The sequence below is a fragment of the Leptidea sinapis genome, chromosome 2, assembly GCF_905404315.1.
Source record: "Leptidea sinapis chromosome 2, ilLepSina1.1, whole genome shotgun sequence".
Taxonomy (NCBI): domain Eukaryota; kingdom Metazoa; phylum Arthropoda; class Insecta; order Lepidoptera; family Pieridae; genus Leptidea; species Leptidea sinapis.
The window spans coordinates 6,788,381-6,797,206 of NC_066266.1; the positions used below are offsets into that span (position 1 = coordinate 6,788,381).

General features: G+C 36.5%; 1 long non-coding RNA gene across 1 annotated transcript; it reads left to right on the plus strand.

The window, feature by feature from the left end:
* The first annotated feature begins 395 nt into the window (after positions 1-395).
* LOC126976767 (uncharacterized) lies at positions 396-5,518 on the plus strand. The gene is made up of 4 exons (XR_007731977.1): positions 396-613; positions 2,518-2,576; positions 3,711-3,826; positions 5,415-5,518. It is a non-coding gene; the product is annotated as an uncharacterized LOC126976767 (long non-coding RNA).
* Positions 5,519-8,826: the final 3,308 nt, after the last annotated feature.

Below are 8,826 nucleotides of genomic sequence, written 5' to 3' on the forward strand. Positions count from 1 at the left end.
AGGGTCTTTTTGGCACAGGTGTATCAAGATATGAATAAGTCTGTACAACATCATGTACCATTTACAACAATAGTTCTTTCAACAAGACTCAATATCAAGTCGTATAACTTGATCTTAATCCGCTGGAATTTTCTTATGAAGAAAGTAAGTGTTTCAATAATCGAGATATGGGCTCAATTCAAATTTGCTTTGAAATATGAATTAAGTTTTTATTTTATTTATTTTTTATTGCCAGTTCATAATGAAACGATCTATTCGGAAAATTATTATAATTAATGCAATATGTAACAAGAGCTGACAACAAAACGGCGTACAACAATGTTTCAATCGTCATTGTTCCGATCATAGCACTCGTGGTCTCCTTAGTGCGGGTATTGTGTCGCCGGTCCTGTGTGTCAGCTCGCACCATTGTGCTAGATGTGGCTCAAGGTGTGTATTAGCATCACCATGCATTGCTCGGGCGCTGCTGTCGCTATATAATCCGGCTGCCACTGAGTGGTGTCCTGGAGTGGAGTCGTGTCGTATCGGAACCATGTCGTGGTCGCTCTCGTGTCGTACAGTGTCGCGCGCCCTCGGGTTATCCTCTGTTCTCCCAGGGTTGTTACTAGCAATGGTGAGGCTTATTATACCGTGACTCGATATTTTCATTTAAACAGTTCATCATTTTTTGTTTTTTAATTCTTTATCGATATTTTTCTGTAAGATCATAATATATTATAGATCCTTCAAAATTAGAGAGACTTTATAAGTAAAAAGAACATTGTTTAAAAAATAATTTTCGCTCCAGTCACTGGTTGGTGGTTGTGTTATTTCTTTCATTGTTTATATTAAACTGGTACTGGTCTCATCGACTGTTAAAAAGTTTCTTTTATGGAAATATATTTTGTTTACACGAGTCGGCTGGTATCATGGCGCTCGTGGTTCTCGTGAAAGTAAGTAACGAGCAGATGGTCTACCTCACGTCAATTGTCATCTTCCGACCGTAATAATATTGTTTAAGTCTATTTTATTTGTGATTGAAAAAAAAAAAACAATTAAAATATTAGGATTCTAGTAACTATAATTACAATACTTTCCATGATTACATGAAGTCTAACCTATCTCTACGACGAAGTGTACCAACAACACTAGCAGCATTTCCGCGTTGGACAGCCAAGCTGATCCGTTGGCTGAACTAGCTCCCAAAGAGGATGTAAATACTACGTATTTAAAAATTGAAGTTTAAATAAGCATAAATGGTGCAGTGATTTGACATAAGTTTCAAAACAATAGTAGTAATAACAGTATGGCAATTGGGGACGAAGTACCCATAATCGGGCTAAGTTTGAAATCTCCATTTATTACGACATTATAGCCGTCATCTGTCAATGTATCAATCAGTGCACGTTTCATACAACCGATTAAATCGCTTTTTTCTTAGAGAGTTTCGCTAGGCTGCTAGCTACGAGCGCTTGGGTTGCCAGTATCTCCACTGAGCCGCGCCTCTGACACGGGCCAAGTGTAACGATACCAAACGGCACAAATATTATGTACGAAGCCTAATTTTGCCTGCCTAATATACAAGTTGGCGCTCGCGACGTTGTCCATAGATTGTATTTTGGAACCCTCATTTAAATTAAATCTTACTACATAAGTTTTTTTTCAATTACTATTAAAATCGAAGCAGCTTTTTAGTGATTATTTAAAGTGAACTTGTAAATGTGCCTTTATGAACTACATAACTATATATACTTAATATATGTAGGTATATGCAAACACAGTGGGTGACACTTCATTTAGTTTTGAATCTATGGAGCTGCGTACCTATCTACGCATTAGTCCGTGCTCTCCGCAATTTTGAATGAATACTTAATTTGAGACTGTGATAAATTGAGTGAGTGAGAATTATTATATTGTTATTTCAGTATTTTTTCAGCCTAACAAAACTCTCTAAGAAAAAAGCGATTCACTCGATTGTATGAAACGTGCAGTTATTGATAGATGATTGTAAAAAACATAACGAAAAATATAGCCAAAATCCACTACGTTATAAGCAACTGTTCGCTTTCAAACTAAGCCGGATTATACATAGTCGCCAATCGCCCCACACTGTTATTAATACTATTTCAAAATTATGTCAAATCATTGCATGTTTCGTACTAAACTAAATTTAAATTATTACTTAGGGAGCCCCGCCTCTTATTACGTAGTATTTACATCCGCCTTAATAAATCGCCATAATACAATTACTACTATTTCACATTTCATACTAAACTATTACATCCTCTTTGACTGTATTACTTTCATTTATTGTAGTTTATTGTGTACTTAAATTAATAAATAAATAAGATTAGATATATATTGAATAAGACGTACATATTAATTTTAATAACTCTACATGAGCATGATCCAAATAAATCATACCCTACTCCTCCGCCAGCGATTACATCGCTGCCACTGGGGAACTATCAGAAATGTCATCAACATTTTAATGAGCAGTCATTGATGTGTTAGAGTAATATCGAGGTGTTGTTTCAGTGTATGTTGGGTGTGGAGAGCAAGCCCCTGTTCGGACTGCTGGACCTGTTTGGCGCCACGTGAGTATACTGACCGACATTCGTCTTCGACATTCTGACAATTCTAGAGAGTTCAATTAATTTTTCAAATATAATTTGATTCATTTAAGATTTTAAACTACTTATACAAAGTAAAATCTCATTCGAAAATATATGCCTCAGATCTAAGACAAGGGTGCAAATAACTCAGTGGCTCCAAAAGTGTATACAACTCGGGCTAATCAACATGACACCTGGCTTAAATGTCGTTTGGGCAATGTTAAGTGTTCAAGCAATATATTGTGTTCTATTATTCCAGATACTGTATCGCTATCACTATCATCTATTAAAATATACATACATACACTCACGCCTTGTTCCCGTCGAGGTAGGCAGAGACAATAAAATCCTTACAAACCTCACGCGCTTCCTCTACATGCAATACTGTTTTCATACATGCTCGCCGGTTGCGGGTGCTTCGGACCTTTCCTTTTCTCAACGACCAACTTGTCGACACACACTTGCCTATAAATTTGATGCGTCATTATTTCTTCACTCATTCGCTCCACGTGTCCAAACTATTTCAGCATTCCTTGGTCAGTCCTTGCCACAGCATCTTCTTTTAGACCACAGCACATTTTTATTAAAATATCTATTCAAAAAAACTTATAAACGTAAAAATGACAAAACTATGAATATTGTAGTTTGTAATTGCTTACATTAATAAAATCTTGTGTGTTAAATTAACAAATTGTGATATGAAACCGAGTAGTAAAATAAAACGGTGTAGTTACTTTTGATTTTAACAAGTTTTATAATAGTTCATGTTTTAAGTTAACAATTTTAACAATTAAACCAACTCTGCTATCGTATTTGCCATCGCAAGGCGACTCTCAAGATCAAGCGAGGTGTCATGTTAATTCGTACAAGTTATACTTCGCCGTCGTCGTCAATGTGCTTGTATTCTGTCACGGGCGTGTTCCCCTGGCGTGTTCCGACCTGTCCTCCGCGTTGTATCAAATGCTCTCCCTCACATTACTTTAACACGGGTCTCAGGTGGCGTTGATCGGAGCACGAGCGGATCACTGATGACTTTTAATTTGAATTGTTTCATTGACTACTCACTGCTCAGGTGATTGAGCAGCCCGATCTTGGTGCGTGTGTGTCTGTCCGCAGGGAGATCGCGAACGGCACGTCAGTTCTGTCGGCGCTGGCGCTGGCCCACGCAGCGCACACCATCGACAAGTTCCTGGCGCTAGCTGACCTGGCACAGTACGCGCTCAACACCACCGGTAACCAACACACACTAACAATACTAAAACACATGCACACACACCTTCAACGATCCCCGTCTTGGTCACGAAACGTCGCGTTAATAATAAAATAAAAATAAAAATGTAACATTCGAAAACAGTTACAATAACACGCGTTAAATTTTTTTTAATTATTGAAAAGTACTTTATTCAAATTTGTGCTTTATTTAAAAACTAAACCCATCAAACAAAATAACAGGCACCCAAACTTTTCTGTACAGCTTGGAAATCAACAATGGTTTGTTTTTTTAACATTTAATTACACACAATAATTGTCTACGTATTAAAAAGGACTAGCAAGTAAAATAATATGTCTCAAATTTTAAAATGATTACGAGCTATTCTGTTATTTACAATAATTCCACGACATCTTAAATGTGTTGTGATTGTTACTCATAATAAATTAATAAAGAATGCAATGAAAAGAGGAAGCTGCAGGCATGTGTTGTTTGGGAGACAAATTAGCCCTTCCTTCAATAAGCGAGCCAGTTGAACCTTTCAAAGAACTTTTCTGGTATGAAACAGTCAAACGAGTCTCGGCGTTCCGGACACTCATAGATCTAATGATGCTCTCGAGTACCCGCAAAATTACTTGGAAAGGTCAAGAGGGGTACAGTTTTGATATTCCCCAGACAAAAGAAGTTGCAAAACAACCCATACCAAACAAAAAAGTGTCCTGCAAAGACTTTTATGCATATTATATGATGGTACGCCGCAACCATTTTAATGTATTGCTTCGATGTAGACATCTCCTAAATCTGTGTTTTATTAACATGTATGTGAAAGTGGAGAGTGAGCGCTTAAGGTTTATTGCCTTGAAACTGAGGCCAGAAAATTATATACATTGATAAGACGCGATATAATGATGCGGATTTAGATCCAAATAACTTGGATCAAATGGTAATTCTCCCGCCGTCATTAATTGTAAATAGCCCGAGATATCTTCACAAATACACGCAGGATGCGATCACGTATGTGCGTAACTACGGGACGCCTGATCTGTTCATTACAATGACATGTAATCCCGCTTAGCCAGAAATCACTAAAGGCCTCATTCCAGGTCAAAATTCAACGGACAGACATGACTTAGCAGCCAAAAAGTTTAAATTATATCTTAATCTTGCAAGCGAAGAAACCAAAACGTCAGATGAACAGTTACCGCGATATTTAGAATATTGACCTTTACAACACGAACAGGCATAAGGAATTGTTATGTTGAATAAATGTACTGGGCTTTATGCGATATTCAATTCCTCTCACCTCTGGTCTGGTGCTTGCCAGTATCAGCTAGACTCTAGAGCCTTGCACCAAGCAGTTCCCGTACTCTCTCTGGGAACGGCTTGTTTGCTCGGCGTTGCATAAAGCCGTTCCGAAGAGCTGTTGGACCTGATTCCTGCTGTCAATTTCCACCTTCGCACCAAGCACCACGGCTCAGATTCATAGTGTGGGATTCAAGGCATTTGCTTCCACCTACAACCATACAAGGATGGCACATCAGAATCCTATGTAATAAAAATACACAAACACACATATTCACACTTGCTCAGTTCACATGTTCTGGTTGCAGCGAGCCTGGGGTGAGCGGCGGACGGCGGACGGCCGGGACCGGACCCGAAGATACAAGACAGCCGCACCCGTCCTACATATCAATATACCATTCTAGTATGATAATGATGTTTTATTTTTAACACATAAATAAAAATGGAGTGTCTGTTTGTAATATTGAAATGACCGTTATTTACTACATGTTAGAAAGATTAGAGAGTACACGAATGTTGCGACCGCTAGATTTTCACAGCATACATACGGTACGGTACATACGGTATTTTACTTTGGGGTCATGCTGCTGGCATTGATATAGTGTTTGCTCTGCAAGAGAGCTGTTCGTGCTATATATCAGCTTGGTTATAGACAGTCTCTCAAAGAAAAATTTAATGAAATATATATTATGACTTCATTGTCAGTACATTTATGAAAATTTAATATACGTTCACAAAACGCGTCACCTTTTTGCTCTTAATAGTGATTTTCATTAATAAAACACTACAAATAAGGGATTGCTTGTGACTAATTCTAGTGGGCTTCATAAGATACATAATAGCATTAAGGGTAAATGTATGCACTTTTAATTAAAGTCCCAGCCACTGTTTAGGCATCTATAAATAAATTTAAATGTTTTATTAAAAAATAGCTTCTCCGTAAATCCTATTACTCCACAGCTGAATATCTACCTAAGTGATCGGACAGCCTGAGACTAGATTATGATTATTTTATAGCAATAGCAATAACAGTAAAATATTGTATACTTTTATTAAAAATAGCGCAAAAATGCTGGGAGAGCTTCTTGCGCTGCTTTTTCTTTCGAGTATATTAGAAATGACATCAAAAAGAATTATAAGAATCACTTTTGGGAAAATATTGTGCCTTTTTATGCCTTTTAATGGTTAGTAGTTTCAGTATTTATAAAGTATTTAAGATACGTTAGTCAAAGTCAAACAAACATTATTTAAATAGCTTTTGAATCGTCAGTATAAATATTTTAGAAAATAACTGTTGTATGTATAATGTGAGAAGAACACACAAGAAAAGGTCACTATTTTCAACCACATGGAGGATATTTACAATGCCTGTAATAAACAAAATAAATTAGCTTGTAAGGAGCTGCATGCAATATATGAATCGTGTTTATAGAATATAAATTATTTCATAAAAAGTAATAAAGAATTTACTGTATAAATATAAATTATCGTATATTGGATGCATCAACCTTTAGAGCTTAAATTTATTGTTGGTTATTATTATAGATACTTTATTATACACCAATGTTTAATATTTTTTTCTGTAAGAACCCTTCCGCAGGTAGGGTTAGGTTTTTCTTTATTATTCTTAGTAGGCCTACCATCCCTGCAACCGAGGTTCCGGGGCCGAGGAACTATTAAGGCGCTACTTTCTCTCTACCATTTGACTGTAGGGGTTGTGGGTGGGATAATAATATATTCAGATATATTTATTTTTAATCGCTTACATTTAACAAACTAATTTTAATATTTATTTATTGTTTCATACAGAATCTACAGCTAACAAAGTTTATTTTGAGACATTTTCCTTAATCGCTACTTATTAATCTACTACATGCAAAGTAGTGCCCCCGCCAAGTCGAGCAGGTCGAGGAGTCTATCGATATTTATCACGAGTCTTGGATTGATGACCACTATCCTAATAATTGACGTAAATAGTTGGAGTTTATTAGCTTGTTCAACTTCGCTCAAAATTACAAAATTGTTAAAACACGACCAGCCATTGTTAAGTCGAGTGCTACGAGATGAATTACGGTAAAAAGTTCCTAAAAAGAAGGGCTAGTATCCAAAAGTTCCTAAATAGAAGGGATTGTCGACTGGATTAAATTTAATCTTATTATTATATCTATCTATCAAACAATTACTCTAATATTACTCCATTTACCAACTCTGTCAATCATACTTCATCCTTCATCTATCTGTCAAATATAATATTCGTTCATTCACTCTTCTACTTCAGCTACTTGCACACGACACCTCAACTACACAAGAACTATTTATCTAATCCTGTTAAGACAGACGAAATATAAATCTTTGAGAAGATATCAATCTTTCTTTTGTTCATCGCGAACAGGGATCAATCACTATTTCTACGACGGGGAACAAGTACCTACCACAGAACTACTTCTTCTCTTTATTTCTCTTATTCAAGCCATGTAATTCTTAAGATGAATTCAAAATGGGTAGTGATACTAACACGGAGGCCTTTAATTTTGCGAAAGAAGACATAAAATTAGGAGACGAATATGGTAATTCAATGATAGAGTAAAAATACAGGATACAAAATGCATTTAAAAGGATAGAGTATAGAGTAGCTAAGATAAACGAAGGAAGGGAAATTGTTGATGATGACGATGGTCCTGAAAAGTAGCACTACTTTCTGATACTTCATCAGATACTTTCTGATGAAGTGCTCCATGATTGTTGAGTTTCATTCAAAATTCGCGCCAATTAGTGGCTTCGCGCGACAACAAAGCGTACGCTGTCTGTGTATAGCTTTTTTGCACTTCCTTGTTCGATTCCCCTTTCTTTGGACAATTAGTACGTCAGTACGCCACTCGCCGTTAATTAAGATACACCTGTGTTTTGGTGTCTGTGAAAACCTTAATGGCCGCCCTCGTGTGACGCTATACATATAATCTATCCTAATTAGTCCCACTGATCCTTGTGTAAAGGCTTTAAATATAGTGCGATTCTAACTATTATAAATTGCGTGAAATTTAGCAGGCCTGCTGTGTAAAGTGTTTTTGTGAACCTGGAGAAAATCAGTGTGCTGGCGTGGACTACCCTGGACAATTGGGCTTCATAGTGTACGTGAGTCCCTCAATTTTCCTGATATAATCAATTCCATTTTTCATTCTCCTGGCAGTGCGCGGACAGCTATGTGTATAATTTTTGTATCAAATAAAAAGGGCTTTGAGATTACAAGCAAATACCGCAGTGTGGACCTGAGCTGAATTAGTTCCTCATTAATATATAGTCCACCAAAAATATAATAGTGTAAAATAGCTCATTAAAGATCCACCCCTGAGACATAAACATTTCTGAGGATTGCCACTATCATTATTATTTTTTATGACCTCGTAAATATACCAAGCATCAAGGCAAATTATCAACCAATGTTCTAAGATAATATTTAATAGAAGTAGTGATGTTTATCATACATGAAGTGTCGATGATGTTACTTTAAGATAATAATATATTCATTTAACCTTATCTGAAATATTCGACACAAGCGACGATCAGAATGGGTGGTTTGGAAAAACAGATCTTGTAGTTTTCGGAGATCTGAAAAAACTATCAACTGCTGAAACTAAGAAGTAGTTAGGATTGCTCAGTATCCCGAATCTGTGGATTGAACTGTTCATATACGATGAGCTTATAGTTAACATGCAACAACAC